Consider the following 24,740-nt stretch of genomic DNA (forward strand, 5'->3'; position numbering starts at 1 on the left):
GAGAACACTTCAATCTCTCTGGTCACTCGATTACAGACCTAAAAGTAGCAATATTACAACAAAAAAACTTCAAAACCAGACTCCAACGAGAGACTGCTGAATTTGAATTAATTTGAAAACTGGACACAATTAAATTAGGCTTGAATAAAGACTGGGCGTGGATGTGTCATTACACAAAGTAAAACTATTTCCCTATGTTTATCCTGCCCCCCCCCTTACTGTTCCTCACACATTCTTGTCAACTGCTGGAAATGGCCCACCTTGATTATCACTACAAAAAGTTTTTTTCTTTCCTGCTGGTAATAGCTCACCTTACCTGATCACTCTTGTTACAGTGTGTATTTATGAAACATTGTTTCATGTTCTCTGTGTATATAAAATCCCCCTACTGTATTTTCCACTGCATGCATCCGATGAAGTGAGCTGTAGCTCACGAAAGCTTATGCTCAAATAAATTTGTTAGTCTCTACTGTGAGTTAGGGGATCTGGCCCTTAGAGCGCAGAATATTGGATGGAAGTCAAGATCCACCATGAAGATCCAACAGCCAAAATGTGGCTACAGTTTCTTTCTATACAAAGATGTATATAATACAAATATGTTGCTGTACAAAGGTGAACACAAACAAATTTCTGTCTGAGCTGCATGTGCACTCTCTTCTTTGATCATCCTCAAACTACTCCCACACACATTGTGATAGCCAGTGACTGGAAGAGAACATGACAGAGATCACTGCATCATCGACACTTCTGCGACATTCAGTGCCAAAGCTTCGGAGTGACAAGCAGAGGCTGGCATGAAGAGAATGAGAAACAGAATGTCAGAGTACTGTTGCTTTAGGTGAGTTGTTTATTTGTTAAAGAGAACCTTCATTTCCCCCCAAGGTCAGAAGAGCTGTAAAGATTCTTTTGTTAGCAACATCAACAATTTCACCAATTATGATAAGAATGAGCATCAGAAAAACAACACCTCCTTACCCTTAAGCAGGAGACATAATATAAGCCTGTTTGAATGTTTGTGCTCCATCTGTAAGTGCTTGCTCAGTAGGACATTGTTTGTGACAACTGAGCAGGAGATAATTTTCCGTTGTCTCAGTGCAGATTATGTACCTTAAATGTTTAGCTGTATTTTTAGAAAACAACTAACTCTTTATCAATCTTTCTGGAGAGCAAAGCTGCATATATAACTGAAAAGAATGGCAACAGAGGTAGCAGAAAGAGGAAGTGCATCACACTTAACAGTGATTTGACAATTACATTGTATGGCACAAATGGAATACAGAAACATCTTTTATGTAGTCATTTCCAAGATGGCCTTGATATTTGCAAATAGTATTAAAGGTTCTTATTCAAAAATTTAGCCTTTAAGTGTAGCAAGAAGTGGTAGCACTCTACCTTCCCTCTAATCCATTTTTTAGAAAACGTAATACTTAGCATGTCAATGAACAGTGCTTTTCATCTATCCAAACCATGTTACAGAGGGTAAAGCATTACCCCCCTATTTTACAGGTAGGGTAATAGAGGCACAGAGACGTAAAATTCAATCTGCTTAACTGCAACAGGAGAAGGCGGCTCTCGCCCATGAGAAAGTTCTGCTTATCTAAGCTAGAGAGAGGAAGAGGAGCTCCTTCTTGGTTTTTAGCAGAGGGGGAGCTGTGTTTTGAAACATTCCCCCTTTTAACTGCTGGATAAAGGAACTAGCCCAAAGTCACCCAATATGTTAGAGGGAGTCAGGATTTGACTTCTGGATTCCCATTGCCAACCTCACATTTAGTGCACTAGATCACAACTGTCCTCATACAACTGCTAAAAGTCTGTGAGTGAACAGAAACAAGATATTCTATAGGCCCCAGGCAAGTTGTTCACTGAGTTTAAGGAAAACAGACACCTCCAAAGTAGTTCTTGTCCTGCTCTGAGCCTCATCTAGGTTGGAAGATCACAGTTGCCTGAGACCCTACAAGGACATAGTTGTCTGGGTGCGGAGAAGAGAGAGGCACACACATTGTGAGGTTGTTCAAATGACTAGAAGTTTTAAATAAGAGATGTGTTCACTGGAGCTGCTTTTGCTTTCTATCTACTTGCTTGTTTATCCACCAACATCACCTCAGCCCACAGCCCTGATAAACCATCCTTGAGGTCTTCAAACTACAATTTGAGGACTTCAATAGCACAGATATAGGTGTGAGGTCTTTTTTAGGAGTGGTGGGTGAAATTCTGTGGCCTGCATTGTGCAGGAGGTCAGACTAGATGATCATAATGGTCCCTTCTGGCCTAAATATCTATGAATCTATGAATCCTCTGAGCTGTGATGCTATTAATTAGCATGTGCTCCCTCTGCTGGAGGTCAGGCCCAGCAACAGGGAAGCAATAACGTGGTTATGCAGACAGCAGTCACTAGTGTTCTGCAAGTGGAGTTTAGGAGATGATCATTAAAACAATGTTGAGAGGAGCTCTGGCAGCCAGTGAAATGTCATGCCTAATTCTGCACAGACATCAATAACATGATTCTCATTGCATTATACGGGTACGAGAGTTACAGCATGTAGTGTTAGCACCTATGCAGGTGAGGTCCTTTCCAATGTAGCCCCTTCTATATGTAGCACAGATATGCATTAGTACAGCTACAGCGGAATATTGTTCTGCATTGTAGCTCCAAGAACCCTGGCAGCATTTTAAGAAGCGGTGCTAGATTTCCCACATTTTCTTGGTTATATCATGCAACTTATTACTCATTTAGTGCTGGAAGGCCAGAGTTGCCGATAGAAGCAATTTAAAAAAAAAAATCTACAGGTGTTTTTTTGTTTTTTTGGTGGGGTGGCAGATTGATTTGGTATAGCTCATGAGCTATGTACAACGAATGGTGGGGTTCATTCCTTCCATTGAAATAGTGCTGTTGTCTTCAGGCATGCATTGTTGGGACTGAATTTAACAGCTACAGGTAATGGGCTAGATTCTCAACTTGAAGTTAATGGTGCAAGAGAGAAGAATCTGGTCCACAGTCTGTACAAAATAAGCACATAACTCTGAGTCTCCAGGTAACACCCCCATTCAAAGGCACAATCAACTTTTTGCCTCCATGGAGGAAAGAGTCCTTATATGGACTAATAGCATTGAGAAATCTTTTACAGTAAATCCTTGATAAACATTTAACTGTTTCACAAGTTTTACTGTAGAATCCTTTACGCAAAGCTATGAGTCATGAGCTCGAGTATGGAATTGTTGGCAGAGTGAATGAATTTTCTGCATGACAATAAGACCAGTAATCTGTATGCATTACAGTAGATTTCTATTGCTTTAAAACCAAATTATGTGTGATTACATTTAGGACAGGAGCAGTTAAGATTGAGAACAAAGAATGAAGCCACTGGGTGGAAAATCTGAAGTTATTTACTGATGTTTCTGCTACAGCTCTTTTTCTTGTATAGTAATAAATTATATCCTGACTCACAACAAGGAAGGACTATTTAAATAGTGACCTTCAAGTCAATTTTATGTTGGTCTGTTCAGCAGTAAGTCCAGCAAGAATGTCTATGAAATGTAATATTTGACCTGTGGTGTATGTCACAGGTGTTCTATATAAGGGAAACAAACCGACCTTTCTTCACAGAGATGAGTCTTGAAGGGGTTCTAGTATGGCACAATGGTCTGGTCCACAGATCAAAATGCCAGAGCTCTTGTTTATTGCTCCAATACCTTCTGTGCATTTCTTGTGCCTTTAGCCGATATTAACATAGGCTTTTCTCCTCAGTACTTTGTACGCAGTACCCACGAGGACAGCTTTCTGCCCATAAAGAGGAACTGGCAATGGAGCAAGGATGCAAGGGAAGGATGTCCGCTTTCCCCTCAAAGGGATGATTACCAAGCAGCAGTAGACTGCAGTGGAACTCTTGGGGCGACTAAATAATTGAAAAGCTGAAGTAACAACTACTTTAAAATGCCCAAACATTATGGAACTACAAAATACCCCCACAAAACTGAGGAGAGGTATCAAATTACTAGTAATGGAGTGTCTACATAGATTAGATAATGGCACTGTTGATATGAGAATGGACTGTCAATGCAATGCTAAATCTCTGAGCATGCCCAGTGTGAACTAGAGGTTACCAGAAGCCTGAGCACATTTAGACTGAGCTGAGTGCTGGTGCAGTAAGTAATGCCATTTCTTTTCTTCTGACAAGCCCAGTTCCCTCCTGAGTGATTATGAAACCGTACGAAGAGAGCTGAGCAGTAGTGGAGGATAGCGACCTCTGAGAGTGCATAGGCATAACTGACTTAGGGAGGTGAATTCAGAGTCAGAGGAAGGATCTGACTCCGAACAGGGCAGGTTCTTCCTACCCAGTTAAGCCTGAGGAGCTTCCACCACCAAGCAGTCTTTCTCCTGTCAAATCATTGCATGGGATATTTTTTCCTCATGTCAGATGTTTTGACAAGCCTGTTTTCCACTCCAATAACCCTTCCCTCTTGTAACGGAAGTACTCTCATGAGTCTGTGCCCAAAAGGTATTCAGCAGATATTTTAGTGAGGTCTGTCAAAGGACCAAGATTAAGAGCAATGAGGGGAAGTGAGAGGACAGGGAGCCTCTTGATGAAATCCCATTCAGCTGGAACCCTTCTGCCAGGTCGAGTTGACAGCAGCAAGGGTCGGGTTCAGTACATAGGGGTTCCCTTTCAACAATACAATGCAAAACTGGCTCGAGCCCCCACCCAGTGACCTGGAAAATTTACACGCATACCCCTGGGCGCCTCAAAGAGGCAATACTTCCCCTCTCGCAAGCACAGAGTCTCAGTGTAGCAAAATTATTTAATAACATGAGATAAACAACTAGCATTAAATTGGGAAAACACCACAACTAGGGTTCATAAACACAAACCATGAACCAGAAGACCCACCCCCAAGCAGATTGGGCTGTGTCCTTTCCCTTTGGTTCTTGAATCCAGCAACCCAAAAGTCACCCCTCCCACAGTTTCTGTCCCGAGTCAGTGCAGGCCCTCCAGAGTTCAAAAGTTCATTTGAAGAGTTTACCTCCCAGCCTGGGTGGAAGGGGGACAGGGGAGGAGGTATGGGGCACCTTACATGCACCACTGCTCGTATCAATGGCCGATTGCCCTGCCTCTCCATGGGGTTCTGCTGCAGTCTTCACCATGAGCCACTCTTCACCACCAGCCATCCTGCTAACCACTCACCAATATGTCTTCAGCCCCCCACACCTAACACAGCTCTCAGTGATTTCAGCTCTTAGTAACTTTAGCTCTTTAGTGATTTCAGCTGTTAGTAAGGGAGCTTCAGTGCTGGTTCACCACTAGCCCAGAGTAGGTATAATGCTTAGACCTAGGTATCAGTGATTTCTGCTCTGCAGCATGTAACAAGACCCCAAATAGAATCAAAATTAGCTCTGTTATTACACTATGGAGAAAGGAGGAGGAGGAGGAGGCGGCGGCGGCATCGGCATCATCATCATCAAAATAGTGTCTAATACCCTCAGAGGGACTCACACTACCAAATACCTATCCCCAACCTCTCTCTATTCACTGGCTTTTGGAACCCATGTCCCTTGCCTAGTGAGTGCTACTTAGTTGAGGGCAAGTCCCTCCATCACAAAATGCCAAGTACAGTTCTACTGTCCTTGATCCACATAATCAGAATAACAACACTTTACTACTCCTGCCCCAATAACAAAGAGACTGGGAATCCCACAGCAGCCAAAGTGACCATTTGGGCAAGCAGTCCCATCATGCTAGGCAGGGTGGGTAAGCCCATGCAAATAAGATCAGCCCCTGAAGTCTTCTTTCCCAGATCACCACCAGATGTCAGGGTAGAGCCCACTCTGACTCCGCTTACACAGCATTGCAGGGATTATCTAGTGGCTAGGCCTCCAGCCTGGCACTCAGGAAAGATGCGTTCAATTCCTTGTTTAGCAAGGGCTCCCTGCATGAGCACAATTTGCCAGAGGTAAATAGGGATCATACTTTCCTGCTTTGTGCAAGGTGTTGATAAGCTCTCAAAAGAGCATGAGGTATATTTATAGGGGCCTCTACAGCCTTCCAGCCAGTTGATGCATACATTACTGTTAGCGGCAAGCACCTAAACACAGGTGCCTACTGCTCTGCTTTAGAGGGCCCCAGATGTGCTCTGAGCATGTCCCTTTCAGCCTGCCTTGATAGTGGTGTAACAAGGCCCTTGTGCAAGAATAGGTTAAGAGTCTGATTCTGAAATCCAGCCCCATTGCTCCTCCATAGCCCCAGTCCAGCCCTAGCTTCCCTTCTGTGGAACCCTTTGCTCTCCTCAAGTTCTGATACAGCTCCCTGATCCAATCACCCCTCCAGGTTCTTTTAGCTTCCCTCCTTCTCCCACTTCCCTCATCCATCCCCTCAGTCCTGTTTCAGGCTCCCACATGCCCTACCCCAATCCCCTCCAGCTCTGCTCCAATCTTCCCTTTCCCCCCTGCTCCATTCCAACCCCCTTCCATAACCCCCAGTCTAACCCCCTCCATTCCCTTGCCCCAAGCAAAGGGGCCAATGCTTTCACCCTGCACTCTGTCTCTAAGGGAAGACTGCATTTCCCATCTCTTGGGCCTTCCCCCATATCCCACGCATCCCCTGGTGCTGCATTCCACCCTCCTCCCTTTTCTCCACGCTTCCTTGCTGGCTGCTCATACCCAGGCTCATCCTAGCTGGAGGGCCCCCCCAATCCCAGCCACTCTCCCCCTCTTCACTGCAGCACAGCTCAACTTCTGCCGGGTTGGTGGTGCCACGAATGGGAATACATGTCTGCAGGTAGATCTGAGTTCCCTCCACAACTAGCAACCCCCTGCAGCACCATCACAGACAGCCCCCTGCCCTGATCACCTGTTGCCTGCATTCTATCCCCTGGGGGGTTATCCATATGTACAATCTGATTACATCTCCAGGCCGAGGGTACACAGGTGGATCCTATCTACTGTACCGGTTGAGTGGGCAATCCCCTTATAGCTCCAGACAGGGGGTGGCAGCCTTCGCTCCTCCCACCCTGGTATCTCTGGCCTCCTAGGTTCTACCTCAAAATGCTGCTCTGGTTAGGCCCATAACCTTGTGGGCCCTAGTGTGCCTGTACCACTTGCCCCATTGTAGTTATACTACTGTGCCTTGACAAATCCTAACTTGAGTGGCAGGATTCCTGAAGCAGAGGACCATTTCCCTTTCTTGTGCTCAGCACAGGACCTATGGGAGGAGGACTTAATCCCTGGAGAACAGCAATGCTCCTGTAAATGCCCCCCTTCTTCCTGCCATGCACCCTATGCTGGGAGGGCTGCAAGGGGATGGGATCAGGGATTGAGAGGAACCCTCAGCCGGTGGGCAGGGCAATTTAACAACCTCTCAGTGGCACCAGCAGGGCAGAGAGGGCTCACAGAGGGGCCAGAGTCTAGATCAGCAGCTGTCCAGATGCAAAATGTAATAAAAATGATCAAACTATGAGTAATACATTGTGGTCAGATTCTGATTTCCGTTTCACAGGTAGAGCTCTGGAGTAACACCACAGAAGTCAGCTTGGCCATAAATCCAGGGTGAGAAGAGAATCTGACCTGACTTGTTTTCTGGCAACAGCAACCCAAATTGTTTCCCTCCTCCTTATCCTGCTGCAAGCTCCCACAATGCTCCTTGAAATGGCATTACTCACTTCTGTTTCCAGGGTGAGAAGTGCTTGAATTGGTCCCCAGATGTCAAGGTGGTTCTGTTCTGCCATGCCTGAGAGAGGTGGTTGCACACAGCACAGTCTGTGCAAGCAAATGCAGTTGATTTGATCACCATGGAAACCAGACCGCTTATGAAGAGCTATGTTTACTCCTGTTTGTTAGTATGAATATTTTATCGTTTATTTCCCTAACCAAATGGAGAAACATTATGAAATTGGCAATTTGCCCTCTGTGTGCGGGTCCAATCCTGCAGGGCCTCCATCCATGGTGTTCTAGTTAAGAGAGTCTCACCTGCAGATACCTGGAGGATTAGGTCCTCTTTATATTGGTTCAAGAGCACAAAATGTTGTGTAGGGACAACACTCTTTGCTATATCAAGTTATGCACTCAGAAGAGCCTCATTCTGGTTGGTTTTAAGACCAATCCCGCCTCCCCACAAAGAATCAGTGTTATTTGGATGCTTTTTCATATTTGGGATAACACGATTGCCATGCATGACAAGGGACTTGGCTCAAAATGCTCTTGCCACTATTATGGTCATCTTGTACAGCCCACTATGTAAATATGAAGTTAGTGGCTGTATTATGGCTTTGTTTTCTTTGTATTATACCTTTACATTTCTTTAGGGCTGGTCTGTGTGCAGAGACAGCTGCCATTTTGTAAGACAGCGTTAGTGCAGCATGTTCCAGAGAAGACACACACACAGTGCTCTCTCATGGAGACCAATGTTCTTCTCATGGTTTTCCCCATTTGCGTGACTGGTGCATAAGAAGTGATACTATAGAGTGACTTCAAACCCAGAGCACATCACAACAGACAAAACACCACTGAAGCAGAAGTCAATGACCAACTGGGGAAAACAGAAGAAGTGTTATCTAGTGGTTACTACACAAGGCTAGAAGTCAGGCACTCCACAATTCTAATCGTAATACTGACACCAATTCCCTCTGTGACCTTTAGCAAGTTCCTTAGCCTTAGTTTCCCCTTGTGAAAAGTGAGGTACTTGTTACTATAAGTAAGCAAATGTCTCACAACAAATAACTTATTTAGCAGATGTTGACAGAGATTTTCTTCAAACTGTATGTTAAGAGATTCCCCAAACATATTCACTATTCCAAGTTATACATGTAATGTGGCTGTTACGGTCATGAACCACTCCAGACATTGTGCATGCCAGCCTCAGTGCAGACTGTCAAAAAGCAGGGCAGACATCCCAAACGGGTTGTATGATCTATAATTATATTTCACCAACCCAGTAACAAGTGTGAACTCCTAAAGCACTGTAACAGTCTTACCATGGAGACACAGACAGTCTCCTTGGGCATTCCAGTCTATCTTACCAGTCAGGGAAGCTAGGCTATGTGACAGATGGTCATTTTACACCAAAAATCACAACAATATTCAGGTTACTCCCAGTTCCAAAGGACCTGTCACTTACCCCAGGTCATTTGTACTCAGATCTCAAACTAAAGACAATGCCTGTAGCCAATCCTGTAATAAACTAACTAAAGATTTATTAACTAAAGAATGAGTTATTTACAAGGTTAAAACAGGAAACATATACACACAAATGAGTTACAGTCTTAGATATAAAAAGTAAAATAAGGAGCTCTATATGTCCTTTTAGGGCTGACCCATGCCAAGCAACATGAAGATCTCTTGATTATGTTTAGGAATCTTTGCCCCTCAGAGTCCAGACAGCATAAAGATCCCAGTTGCTGCTTGTCAGGGATTTTTATTGGCTTCACCCCAGAATCCAAGCTGATGGGATGAGTTCATGCCCAGGTCTCTCCTTCCTGGAATGCAGTCAACAAGGTCTGGGTTCTCTGATGCTACATGATGTCTCATTTGCCCTCAGTGGGACATCCTGTGTGAAGGATGAGCACTTTACCTTAATTAATGCTTCTTTTCCTGTTTGGTAAGTTACACAATTACAGAGGTTTACAGAGCAAACACTCAATATAACTTTACACCATGGGCTGTAGATGTTATAAGTGAAATCAATACATGCAGCATCCTACACTGTTCATAAGGTTTAGACACCAAACACATTCTTACAACTCTAATATTTATCTTACCAACACTAACATACACCGAAGCCAGACTGGTTTCCAGCTGTGTATTTGTCAATGTTCAGTGAGATCTCGGGATCAGCTGGCAACTGGTCTCCCAGCCTCACAGTGGCATATAAAGACCTACGTAAGGGATACATAGATATATAGTGATCTCAGGAAAAAACATAATACCCCAGACACTTGGTAGTCGCCATCAGGTGCATTTCAGAGGGTTTGATTTTTTGTTATTTTAAAATTGGAGTGAGTGCTGGGGGCAAGTGATCTATGGAACGGATGATTTAGTCAAGCCCTGAAATGGGGCAATTCCATCAGAGACAGGGAACTCATCCCACACCATCACCACCTTCCATTTGGGACAAAGTTTTAACAAGAGGCACCTGTCCAATGCCCCACTAGTTGTGGGGAGTAGTAATGGTACAGCGAGGGTAGATTTTATTCACTAGGAACCAAGTCAGAAAAAGCATTTTAATGGAACAAGTTGTGTTTTCTGTAACACAATGAAATATCAGTCTGTGCTATCTGGATTCACAGACAACTTTTCTGCCTCACACAAATCAGTTTTCCAGTCTTAACACACGGACACAGTTTATGTACAGAATGGATTTATTGCAGTTTTTCTGAGACAGAGGCTCCACCGTCTCAAATGTTTTAGCCTCAGGCTTTTTCTTTGATATAAAAAGCTGTTGTAAAGTCACACGTTGCACATCCTGCAGAACATTTTGGCAGTTGCTAGGAACTAGATACAGATCCTGAGCTGTCCTGGCCTTACATAAATGGTTTAGAAGAAATATGTAGCGGATGGCTTTGAGACAAAGCCAGCATCTCACAAAAGGTCTTAACACCAGTTTGTTTTAAGAACTGGGTTAAATCAACTCTACTGTGAAATTAGTAACAATGAGTAGAGTGTAAAATGAATTAGACACTGATTGTTGGACCTCTGTCAGATTTCATTTTCTTTGTAATACAATAATAAATAATATTAAAATCCAGAAGATTACCTTGTAGTCGTTTCTCCAGCATTTTTCCTGGAGAAAACCTCAAGTGGCAAGGTCTTAATATATATGGTGTATGGTATGGTGTCCGCACCTATGAAGAAAGGCTGTATATATTTTCCAGATTCCACTGTCTGCATTCTTCTACTAATGCTCACTTACTGACACGTGTAGTACATCTGGAGACCATCACACCTCAGTTTTCCTGTCGCTGGTTGGATCTTCCCAAGGCTTATAGGACATGTTGGGACCTTCAGCCAAAACAAGAGTGTACCTGAACAAAACATTATTTTAGCCCCTTTGGGCTCATTTCTTCTCTGGGCTCTTCAACTCACTAGTCCTGCTTCTGCTTCTGGCAGGGGTAACAACTCCTGGTAGTGCCCTCCCCCTACTCCAGGCTTTAGCTTAGGGAGCCTAAAGCTGTAACCTTTACACAAAAACTCACCCTGCTTTGTTCTTCCTCAGGCTACTTATTACACAGCTTTCTCCTCTTAGGTCTCCTTCAGGCCTCATTAGCTAAGCCCTTTTCAGGCTCCATCCCTACCTTCTTCTCCACAGGGAAGCACCTGGCAAACACCCCCATGCCCCCAGCTCAGCACTCTCCTAGTACAGGACTCTCTCTTGCTCCTTCCCAGCAGGGACTAACCACTACTAGTCCTTCCCCAGACCCTGTTCCTTGGCTAGCCAGCACACTGCAACTCCTGTCAACTCTATTCCATAGTGAGAACTGGTTGCTTCTTAAATATCCTCCAGCAAGCCTGTCCTTGGACACATGCTGGATCGCATGATACTCACATTACCCTTCCTACTTCAGTCCCATAAGGAGGATCACAGGAAAGAATCTAGGCAACCACTGCTCTTGAAAGCCTAGCCTATCCCATGACCGTAGCAAGAAAAACAACCCCATCACTCCCCTCTTCATACACCACCCCTGGATTTCAGGATCAAGTTCAAAACTACACAATATATTTGTAAAACTCCACATAGACTTACCATTAACTACCTTTGGAACATTCTCTGTCTCTCTTATCCTTACACTTCCAGCACCTGCCTGCTTTCTGTGCAGATCTCGCTATAAATGAATTGCCACTTGAGAATTTTCTCGGTAAAAATATGGCAAACACAACAGCTGCCAGTATTTTCTCTTGGGCCTTCAATAAACTATTATTGTTCTCCCCCCACCATCTCGCCACAGCCTTTGCCTTTTCAGCTCCTGACCTTTCGAATATCTTCCAGCATCCCTCTGCCTTATCTGTGCAGTGTGATGAATGGAATTGGAGACGGTTAGGTCTTCAGCTCATTTCATGTCTCATTTGGCAACAAGGTCAAAACGTTTATACCTAGGTGCATAGAGTTAGCCTCTTGAATCCACATTTAAGCCCCCAACTAAAAGTGACCTAATTTTCAGAGGTGCTCACCTTTTGCAGCTCTACTTAACTTTAGTGGAGGTTGCCAGACTATAAATGAGAACAAAGTGTCATAAAAAAGTTTAAATGTAAGTATTTTCATAACTCACTGATTATCATAGTATAATTCAGGGGTCTCAAACTCAAATGACCATGAGGGCCACATAAGGACTAGTACACTGGCCCGCAGGCCGCATCACTGACCCCTGCACTGCTGCTCCAGCCCCGCCCCCACTCCACCCCTTCCATGAGGCCCTGCCCCTGCCCCACCTCTTCCCACCCCTTCCCTGCCCCCATTCCAACCCCTTTCCTGAAATCACCACCCCAACTCCGCCCCTTCCCTGCCCCCAGGGGGTGCAGGAGGGGTGTGGGGTGCGGCAGGGGGTTCGGCTGCAGGAGGGGTTACGGGGGCGGGTCCGGCCCGGCACGCACCGGGGGCAGGGAAGGCTCCCTGCCTGCCTGCCCTGCCCCTGTGTTGCTCTGGGAAACAGCCAGAACCTGGGTGGGGGGGGCACAGGGGTATGTGTGTTGCCCTGGCAGCGCCTCCAGGCACCGCCCCCCACAGCTCCCATTGGCTGGGAACGGGGAACCGCGGCCAATGGGAGCTTCAGGGGAGGTACCTGGAGGCGCAACCAGGGCAACACACAGACCCCTGTGCTCCCCTCCCCCAGGTCCCAGCCGCTTCCCAGAGCGGCGCGGGGGCAGGGCAGGCAGGCGGGGAGCCTGCCCTGCCCCCAGTGCATGCCAGGCTGGGCCACAGAAAATGGAGGGGCTGCGGGGAGCTGGCGGGCCACAGAAAATAACCCTGCAGGCGGCATGTTTGAGACCTCTGGTATAATTGCTCAACCAAAAGGTTTAAGAGTATCTGGTTTGCTGATCACCCACAAAAGTTCTTGGATTAATCAGAGAGAATCTTTTCCCCTTTCATTAATTAGGGGGAAATTTGTCCTTGTGCAAAGACCTCCAGTCTCACTCAAGCCCCCATTAGCACTAAGTGGTTCTTTTGTAGGTGCTCTGAACAGGGTGGAAAATGACAAAATGAGATTCAGACTGGGAAAAGGCAAGCTAATTCTTGAGGGAAAGTAATCCAAACAAACATAATGGAAAGGAGAAACCTAGGAAGCAAGGATGCTGAGAGAGACCTAGAGGTAAGAGTGGATTGCAAATTGGACATGAATTTGCAATGTAATATGTCAGCAAAATAAGCCAATGCAATTTTGGGTTGCATATGCAGACACATCTTGTCATGCATGAGGGAAGTAGTAGTTCTTTTCTATGCACTTGATCCTGTGAAGTACTTGACATTCTGGGCCTGATCCAGCAAAGCACTTGAGTACATGCTTAACTCTAAGTGCCTGAGAAGTCCCATTGGAGTAAATAGGACTGATTATGTCCTTAAAGTTAAGCACGTGCGCTGGATTGGCGTTAGACTGCTCAGCACCCTGCAAGATCAAGCCCTTCATAGCTCTGGTGCAGCTGCTCCTGGAAGTCTGACAACACCACTAGAAGAATAGTGATATGTAGTAACTTGGAGGAAGTTCAAAAAAAATCAACAAAATTATCAGATAGCTGGAGGGATTGACTTATAAGGAAAAATTTAAAAAGCTAAGTAAGTACAGCTTGTCTAAAAGATAATGAAATATGTGGGCAGATATGAAAAACAGTCTACAAATATCTGAAGAGGGTAAACTCTACAACTAGAGAAATATTGCTTAGAATACTACATGGGAGGTGTAACTGGGGTGAATGGTATACAATTAATAAAAGGAAAATTTAGGCTGAATATTGGAAAAATCCTTTAATTAGTGAGATATTTTAGATTGGCTTCCAGTGCCAATTGTCTACAAGTTTTAAAACTGGATTGGAGAAAACTCTAGCAAGTGTACTGGATGGGACAATCCTGCATTTGTAGTGGGTGGATTGGATAATCTAACAGATTTCTTGAAGCACTAACTTCTGTGATTCTACCAAGCATAAAAATCTTGATCTGAATTGGGGAAATAGCTTTAATTTTGTGGCTCTTATACTTGCTTTTTTTAAATTAAAATGTCCTCATATGTTTCAATACATTTCTATTGCAAAACAGGGCTGCTTAATTCCCTTGTATGCTACAGGAAGATATTGGGCTGAATTCTGCTCTCAGCAATGCAGTGTCATTGGAATAGCTCCAGACTGACACCATTGCAACTGAGATCAGAATCCGTCCCAGGGTGTTTAGATATAGGTGGTGTAATATATTTAGGATTTCTTCATCTTTTCACCTCTGGCTGTCAAAGAGATCACTACATTTTAATTACCGTTATAATCTAAAAATACTTCACATTTTATGAAAATATTTAAACAGCTCTTTTTGTTGAAGAAGAAAACCATGCAGTAGATTACAACTGCTTGGCATGCAGTGAGATCTAAATTTGAACAAGGAAACAGACTGTCTGGACTCTGTATTCTATGGGGGAAACTCATGCATATAGGCCCAGACCCACAAAGGTATTTAGGCTCCTAACTTTCACTGAAATCAATGGAAGTTGGAAGCTGAAATACCTTTGTGGATCTGAGCCTTAGATCTAGAGATTCAGGTTAAGAAAACCTAGGGCCCTATCATCTCCTAGACTATATGGGCTGGTCCCACAGACCAGACAGCAAATGGTGTGAGTTTCCACTCACAGTTTTCTTCTGTTTTTTTTCTTTCTGGAAATGAAGGGGGATGGGGGCTTGTTCCTGTGTGGAAGAAGCAAGTGGGTCTGCACCTTAAAAATATGTCTCCCCAACATCAGTGTAGGCCTTGGGTTCCATGGAAGTCAGGGCCATATGCATATATCATTGTCTGGAGAGCCATATACAAACTCTTGGTTCCCCAAGCCATTTCCTGAAACCTGACAATACATCTAGTGTAAAAGCTGCCCTGCTGGGGAAGGGGTGGTGGTTCAGACTGCAGAGAGGAAAAGCGGGTATGACTACTCAAAGTTGCCAAAATCAGCACTGAGGGAGGGAGGAAGGGAGGGGACACTGACGACATGTACCCAAAACCACCTGCAACAAGGTTTTTGCCCCATCGGGCATTGGGAGCTTAACCCTGAATTCCAATGGGCAGCCGGGATTGTGGAATAGCTACCCACAGTGCACCACTCTATGAGTCGATGCTAGCCACGGTATTGAGGACGCACTCCGCCGACATAATGCACTTAGTGGGGACACGCACGATTGACTGTATAAAATCGGTTGCTAAAGATCGACTTCTATAAAATTGACCTAATTTCATAGTGTAGACATGCCCTTACCCACAAAAGTCCTGCAGGTGTCCAGAGTGATGGTGTATGTTGGTTTATAATTTCACAGAAAAAAAGCTGCCTGCAAGTACTCTCACCTCTGGCCCACTCCCTGCTGTACTGCACAACCCAAAACTCCCAGAGCTCCTCCCCAGGGGAAGCAGAAGGGTTGGGATCAATTGTGGGGAGTGGAGATGACAGTCTCCTGCACTCCCCCTATCCAAATATGCAGGGTTCTTGCCACCCACACCTATGGAGGCAGAAGAACAATAGGACTCCAACTCTTTTTCCTTCTAGCCAGGGATGTAAAGGGGCAGAATGCATTTGGGTACTTTGCTGGCATGTCTCTTCCTCCAGCTGTATTTTAAAAGATTTTAAAATTTTAAAATAAGCTGTATTTATTTTATTTTAAAAACCAGAAAGTACATTTTTCAGAGCAATTAATTTTGGGAAGTAATTCAGTCTGTACCTTTTATCTTTGGGTTTGCTGCCATTAAAGCAAGATCAGTGGCTTTGTTTTTCTTCCCTTGTAATTCCTTTCCTGGCAAAACCATGCCACATCTACATAAGCATCTGGCAGTTTTGCAAATAAATTAAGCTCAGTTCAGCTTCAGAGGAAGGATTCCATGTGCCCCTTACTGTAACACTTCATAAACATTTGTGTAACTGGAAGAATAGGTCCCAGTTACGACCATATTTCATGATAAACACAGATGGTGTTTATATTTAAGTATGCCAAAAGTGGTAATGATTGCAAATTTTGGAAGGATTTATTTTTATGTTGTTTTCATTCTAGCCTCTGGTAGTTCAGGCTGCTATGACCTGACTTTCAGATAAAGGAAACATATTTGTATGATGCTATTCAGTTTTCTAAAATAACTTCAGAAGGTTTTGTTTGCCTGCTGCAGGAGGACATTGAGCTTTTGTTTCCCAGGAGACTTTTATCCTCTAGCGTTGGAAGCTGGAGACTGAGGCCTGCAGAGATCACTTAATATGACTAATTATTGGTTTACATATGCTCCTTAATTACTCAATACCCCTTCTCCTTTCAGAAAATAAGATAAATGTAAGTCACAACAGTGCTAATCTGTTTAAGTTTTTATACCACTGTCAGCACGGCTCATCACCGATGAGCATATTCCAGCAGTGTATTAAGCAACATGACTAGGTATTTGTCATGTGTTTCTTTTCTCAGCCTGTCCCCGGGGGAGAGGTGCATGCAGGAGAATGTTGAGGATTGTTTACATTATATACATATCTGTATATACACACACTCATGTTACTATGTGTTTATGGTGGAGAAGACAGGTCAAAGAAATGCTCCTTGCACCCAGGGCAGAAAGTGGTGATGTTAGTGATGGGCCTTAGTTCCTGGGGGAGCTCATTCCACAGTCTTGGGCCAGTACCTGAGAAAACTCTCTCTCCGGCACAGATGAGCTTCACAGTCTGGGATTGTAATGGACCGTTGTAACATACCTTGGGGGAGCACCTTGTAACCCTCTCATACTCCTCATCTGTATATAACTGTGATCTTACATATAAAGCAGGCCTTTGTAAGGTGTCAGGGGAAAGGTTATGATCTGCTGAAAGTCATTTCTCTATCCATGTATGTGTATCATTAATGCATGTGAAGTTATGAGAATTGTGTTGTATGGTGGTCACTACAACATGCTGTAAGTTGGGGAATCAGCCAAATATTAGCTCCCCAGAGGCAACAGCAAGGAAAGTAACCAACGCTCCGGCGGGTCATCAAACAACCCATCAACAGCCAGTGTCCAGCAAGGGAGCTACAATTCAATGACTCACCTGCATGAGGCCACACCAGGAGAATTGCTCAGCCATGCCTGGGGACTCAGCAATGCCCACCAGGCATGCCTGGACTTGTGCTCCCCAAGCACAGGGACTGAGGGTATAAAACAGACACAGTGGCCACATGCTGCACCTTTCCCCTTCACCCACCTATGCTGCACGCAACAAGGACACTCTGAAGACTCTAACTGAGGGGACTGGCCCAAATTTCAAGGGTGAAATCTGTATATTAAGGACTGCAATATCCAATGGGGTGAGAAAAACTGCTTGTCTAGTTGCTGCCCAAACTAATAGGGTTGAGAGTTTAGACTGCCTGCTTATATTTTATTTCTTTTGGTAACTAACTCTGACTTTTTGCCTATCACTTAATATAATTTAAAATCTATCTTTTGTAGTCAATAAAATTCTTTTACTGTTTATCTTTACCAGTGAGTTTGTATGAAATGTGTGGCAAATCTGCTCAGGTTTGCAAAGGCTAGTGTATGTCCACTTTCCATTGATGAAATAGTGAACCAATTAATACATTTGCACTGCCAGTCTTGAGCAGTGCAAGGCAGTATATTCCTGAGGTGCAGTGCTGGAATCTGGGGGGATTTGACTGGTGCCTTTCTCTGTGCGATTTATGAGTGGCTCTGGGAGCATTCATGCAACCTAGCTGGCTGTGGGGCTCCACATGCGGTTGTACTGAGTGATAACAGCTCCTGGAGGGGTTAGCTGCTGGTCACTAGCAAGGCACTGTGAGAGACAGTCCATGCTGGAGAGAGTTAAGGGGGCACAGTGGTCTCACAGTCCCAGGCTGCACCCTGGGGACCCCGTCTCAACCATAAACAGCACTCAAGTGCATACATGTTTCTTTGAGTCACAAATGCTAGAACTTTGGCCCAGAAGCTGCTCGTAAGTACACCAGTAAATTTGGAGTAAGCCCATTTAAATCAATGTGGTTACACCAATGTAGCTGAGAGCAGAATTTGGCTCTCTGACATTAAAAATGGCAGAGGCCACTTTCTAATAAATTAAAGGGGCAGCCTCCACCACCTCAGCTAGCAGAGGAAGAGTCCACTATTTCTCTCTATTCTGGGCTAAACAAACCACTGCTGACACAAAAGAGGGTTTTCACAATGGATGCAGCTTTGTGGCATTGGCATTCACACCAGAGTAAATGGATGCTTACATATGCAGCATGTAGACTGGGACCTGACATCAGCAGGAGAGGCAGGCCAGCATGGGAGATCAAGCAAGAGAGAATAGAAAATTTCAGGCGTGTCTTTCCTATTGTAATGGCTCATCACAAGATTCCTTCACCAGCCAGGCGGGATGTGGGGATTTGGGATCTCGAGGCATTGATTCTGAGACAAAACCCTAGCTCAGAGGGACTCATCATGCAGCCCATCACATTTCTGGTAATAGGCAATGGCACCTGGACTCCAACCTCATCATCAAATATAACAGTGGGTGGAAACTCTCACGTTAGGTTCCTAAATGGCTAGTGATCAAACTGTCACTTTTCAATTAGGTGACTGGAGACCTGTATGCTCAGAAATACCATCTAGGTGCTGATATACCATGGGGAGAGTCAGGGTAGATGTAAGCAGGGTCTGAATGAACTCTCACCCCTGACAGCTAGGTGGGAGGGAGGAGAGACTTCAGGAGCAAACCGTATTTATATGAGCACACCTATTCTGCGTAGATATCCAGCAGATAGAGCAGTATGGCTCCAAGTGATCAACTTTGGCAGGTGTGGGGTTCCAAATCACTTTAGTACTGAATGCAGGGGTAGTGAAATGTTGTTATCAATGTTGCTGTCTTTATTGTATGAATAAAGGGGAGCAGAGCTGTATTTAACCTGTCCCAAATGAGGGGGTCACCCTCAGCTGAAAGGACCTCATTAAGGCAGGGGCTCGAATGCCAGATCCCTGTGAAAGTAAGAGCAGAGGGAACAGATATCCTAGTCAGGGGATGTAGACTCTCCCAAAGGGTCCCTAGTCTGGTTTAACCTGTTCCACACTGTTCAAAGATAGAGCTAAATAGGCTCTATTAGGAACCTTTTTTTATTTTAAGTGCTTAAATAAGAGCTGCAATCACTTGTGGTGAGTCAGCGTTTCTGCCCAGTCTGCTAAAAGCTGAAAAATCACTAAGAGGCTGACCTACAGCGGTCACAGCAGAGAGGAAGGTGGCAGCAGATGGTAACTGACAGTCGGCCAGTGGGAGTGGCGAACAGTCAGCTGCAGGAGTGGAATGAGCAGCTGGCAGGGCGGCCCGTAGAGAGGAACCATGGCTAGCGGGGCGATCAATGGAGAGAAACCGCGGCTGGCAGGGCGGCTAGCCAGAGCAAGTACTCAGATGGAGGCGCACGCAAGGTGTCTTCTTCCCCAGGTGGGAGGTGAACTCACACAGATGCACCTCTGTGTGATGTAGTGATGGGAGTCTGCTATAGACCACCGGACCAGGGGGATGAGGTGGATGAGGCTTTCTTCCGGCAACTCACAGAAGCTACTAGATCGCACGCCCTGGTTCTCATAGGTGACTTTAATTTTCCTGATATCTGCTGGGAGAGCAATACAGCGGTGCATAGACAATCCAGGAAGTTTTTGGAAAGTGTAGGGGACAATTTCCTGGTGCAAGTGCTAGACGAGCCAACTGGGGGGGAGCTTTTCTTGACCTGCTGCTCACAAACAGGGAAGAATTAGTGGGGGAAGCAAAAGTGGATGGGAATCTGGGAGGCAGTGACCATGAGTTGGTTGAGTTCAGGATCCTGACACAGGGAAGAAAGGTAAGCAGCAGGATACGGACCCTGGACTTCAGGAAAGCAGACTTCGACTCCCTCAGGGAATGGATGGATAGGATCCCCTGGGGGACTAACATGAGGGGGAAAGGAGTCCAGGAGAGCTGGCTGTATTTCAAGGAATCCCTGTTGAGGTTACAGGGACAAACCATCCCGATGAGTCGAAAGAATAGTAAATATGGCAGGCGACCAGCTTGGCTTAACGGTGAAATCCTAGCGGACCTTAAACATAACAAAGAAGCTTACAAGAAGTGGAAGGTTGGACATATGACCAGGGAAGAGTATAAAAATATTGCTCGGGCATGTAGGAATGAAATCAGGAGGGCCAAATCGCACCTGGAGCTGCAGCTAGCAAGAGATGTCAAGAGTAACAAGAAGGTTTTCTTCAGGTATGTTGGCAACAAGAAGAAAGCCAAGGAAAGTGTGGGCCCCTTACTGAATGAGGGAGGCAACCTAGTGACAGAGGATGTGGAAAAAGCTAATGTACTCAATGCTTTTTTTCCCTCTGTCTTCACTAACAAGGACAGCTCCCAGACTGCTGCGCTGGGCACCACAACATGGGGAGTAGATGGCCAGCCCTCTGTGGAGAAAGAGGTGGTTAGGGACTATTTAGAAAAGCTGGACGTGCACAAGTTCATGGGGTCGGACGAGTTGCATCCGAGAGTGCTAAAGGAATTGGCGAATGTGATTGCAGAGCCATTGGCCATTATCTTTGAAAACTCGTGGCGAATGGGGGAAGTCCCAGATGACTGGAAAAAGGCTAATGTAGTGCCAATCTTTAAAAAAGGGAAGAAGGAGGATCCTGGGAACTACAGGCCAGTCAGCCTCACATCAGTCCCCGGAAAAATCATGGAGCAGGTCCTCAAAGAATCAATCCTGAAGCACTTACATGAGAGGAAAGTGATCAGGAACAGTCAGCATGAATTCACCATGGGAAGGTCATGCCTGACTAATCTAATCGCCTTCTATGATGAGATTACTGGTTCTGTGGATGAAGGGAAAGCAGTGGATGTATTGTTTCTTGACTTTAGCAAAGCTTTTGACATGGTCTCCCACAGTATTCTTGTCAGCAAGTTAAAGAAGTATGGGCTGGATGAATGCACTATAAGGTGGGTAGAAAGTTGGCTAGATTGTTGGGCTCAACGGGTAGTGATCAATGGCTCCATGTCTAGTTGGCAGCCGGTGTCAAGTGGAGTGCCCAGGGGTCGGTCCTGGGGCCAGTTTTGTTCAATATCTTCATAAATGATCTGGAGGATGGTGTGGATTGCACTCTCAGCAAATTTGCGGATGATACTAAACTGGGAGGAGTGGTAGATACGCTGGAGGGCAGGGATAGCATACAGAGGGACCTAGACAAATTGGAGGATTGGGCCAAAAAAAATCTGATGAGGTTCAATAAGGATAAGTGCAGGGTCCTGCACTTAGGACGGAAGAACCCAATGCACAGCTACAGACTAGGGACCGAATGGCTAGGCAGCAGTTCTGCGGAAAAGGACCTAGGGGTGACAGTGGATGAGAAGCTGGATATGAGTCAGCAGTGTGCCCTTGTTGCCAAGAAGGCCAATGGCATTTTGGGATGTAGAAGCAGGGCCATAGCCAGCAGACCGAGGGATGTGATCGTTCCCCTCTATTCGACATTGGTGAGGCCTCATCTGGAGTACTGTGTCCAGTTTTGGGCCGCACGCTACAAGAAGGATGGGGATAAATTGGAGAGAGTCCAGCGAAGGGCAACAAAAATGATTAGGGGTCTGGAACACATGACTTATGAGGAGAGGCTGAGGGAACTGGGATTGTTTAGTCTGCAGAAGAGAAGAATGAGGGGGGATTTGATAGCTGCTTTCAACTACCTGAGAGGTGGTTCCAGAGAGGATGGTTCTAGCCTATTCTCAGTGGTAGAAGAGGACAGGACAAGGAGTAATGGTCTCAAGTTCCAGTGGGGGAGGTTTAGATTGGATATTAGGAAAACTTTTTCACTAGGAGGGTGGTGAAATACTGGAATGCGTTACCTAGGGAGGTGGTAGAATCTCCTTCCTTAGAGGTTTTTAAGGTCAGGCTTGACAAAGCCCTGGCTGGGATGATATAGTTGGGGATTGGTCCTGCTTTGAGCAGGGGGTTGGACTAGATGACCTCCTGAGGTCCCTTCCAACCCTGATATTCTATGATTCTATGATTCTGAACCCTGGTTCCTCACTGACACAGGACAACCACTGTGAGGGAGCAGAGTGGGCCACAGAAAAGGAACTTTTGGTTGTAGAACTCAAGAACATGAGGCAGAAGACACAGCCCCACATACTCTGGGGTGGGTGTCCTGCTCACAGTTTTATGATTATGAATCCTGCTTGTAGCATTTTCCCTAATTAATATCGGGTGACTTCTGTCCTTTCATTAAAAGTTTCTTTTCTACACTCACACTCTGTGCTTGTGAGTGGGGAAGTATTGCCTCTTAGAGGCATCCAGGGGTGGCGTGTAATTTTCCCAGGTTACTGGGTGGGGGCTTGAGCAGGTTCTGTGTTGTATTTTTGAAAAGGAACCCCTATATATTGAACCAGGCCCTGGTTGCTGACAGCTCCACCTGGCAGAAGGGTTACACTTAGTAGACTAATGGAAAAAGCCCTGGAATCCACTTTGCAGTTAATACAGAATAAGAAATGCTTTTTGCCAGATGAACTTTCAGGGAGCTGTGCCAAGCACAGTGAGCATAACTGTTTTTGAGTTGGTGTGTATTTTGTTTAGGAAAGATTTAAAATAGTTGCCCTTTCTTTCTGTGACTTGTTGAGCCTGGACAGGAGGGAGACAGCTATGCTGGGTCATTTATTACGTAGCTACTACCTTCCCAGTCTCGTCCTGCATAGCCTGAGTTATGGTATAGTAGAGACCTGTCAGGAAGAGGTCATGCTGGAGACTATGGTGCCTGTTCTCTGATCTACCTGAGCTCACCACATGCTCTGACTTTCTGAACCTCCGTTTTCTCTCACAGCAGCTGGTCTGACCAAAGTGGAGCCACGTGCTCTACACACAATCAACAGCTCTGTCCTCTCTGTCAGAAATGAGGAGAGGCAGAAGGGCTGCGCACTTGGTGACCAAGTCCCACGGCCAGTCACATCTGTCTTGGATGAGAGAGTCTAGCCACAAGCTCTTGCACAGGAGTGACACCCTGGAGCTTTCTAGTCCCTCACACCCTTTCTGATAGCTCACGTTGGCCTCTTTCTCTTCAGCTGATCTTCCTGCTGTAGGCCTGTTGTCACACAAAGCCTTTCATTTTAGTGCAAATGCCAATACCACAAAGCTGCATTACACGAGAGAATTCTTTTGAGGTTTTTGTCAACAAGTACGTGCTCACGAAGGACAGAAAAGGATGTTTGCTTTGGAGAACGCTATTGCTTCTTAGCCTTTCATTTCTTCAAATTGCTGTACAGATGTTCTCTAACCCTCACCACTCATATGTGTGGTGGGTATGGAAAAGTATTATTTCCATTTTAAAGTTTTGCACTTCCCATATTTAGACACTTAAGCAGGAGGCCTGATTGCCTCTGGTGCTGAGCACTGGCAGCTCCCATCTTTGAATGTTAGGTCACTTATTTAAGTGCCTAATGATGGAATTAGATGCCAAACTTTTGACACCCAGTTTTGAAAAGAGAGGCCTTGTTGGTGTGTTCAAGATCCCAGCGATAGTCAGCAGGAGGGCTGGGCATAGAATGAAGGCTTTCCTGGCTTCAGACACTATGATCAGTCTAGACCACATTGCCTCTCTTTTGGGTGTTACAAATGTTCTCCTGGGTGCCACACATGTATGGATCATCATTTATTTAAGGGTTGATCCAACAGAACAAATTGATCTTTTAGGGGCAAAGAGTAAAGTTATTGTTGAGATAATGGTTAATTTATTCAAGAGAAATTAGAGTGGGCATGTGGCGTTTATGCACACTGGGATGATGACGTAACACTAAGGCACTCAGAGATGCCTGGAAATGGGTTCACATATTTTATGGAAACCGATAAAAGGGGATATAAAACAATATTTTTTAGCATATGTTTTGTGTGCAATAACCATTCTAGGTGGGATTTTCAAAGCCAGCTACAGGATTGGAATGGAAGGAATTAGAGGAGAAGGATAATCCAGTGAGCAGAGCACTAACCTGGTACTCCAGAAACCTGGGTTTGGTTCCCTGTTCTGCCACAGACTTCCTGTGTGCCTTAGGGCTAGACTGTTAAACATATTTGGGCTCCTAAAGACACAGATAGCTGTCTAGTGGGATTTTCAAAAATGCCTCAGCACCTAACTCCTTAAATGTGTTTAAAAATCTGGGTTAGTGTCTTAGTGTCTCTGTGCATAAATTCCCCATCTGTGAAGTGGAGATAACAGCCCTTCCCTACCTCACAGGGCACGGTGAGGATGAACACATTGGAGACTGTGACGTGCTCGGACACTATGCCAATCTAGTACCTTCAAGACGTTAAGTAACTTAGATAGCTTCCCAATTCCCATTTAATTTTAAGACGAAATGGGAGTCCAAATCCATTCAGCAGCTTTCAAAATCTCAGGCTGTGAACTGACAGCAGTGCCTGGTGAAAGCAGGCATTAGAAGTTGGTGTGAATACAAAGGTTCTGGCTTTTAGGTAATTAAGACCTGGTCTACACTTAAAAATGAGATTGACCTAAATATGCGGCTCTGTGCTATGAAAAATTCGGCACCCTGTGCAACGCAGTGACGCTGACCTAACTGCCGGTGCATAGGTGCTGGTA

Source organism: Lepidochelys olivacea (genome assembly GCF_965140295.1).
Source record: "Lepidochelys olivacea isolate rLepOli2 genome assembly, chromosome: 1".
NCBI lineage: Eukaryota > Metazoa > Chordata > Testudines > Cheloniidae > Lepidochelys > Lepidochelys olivacea.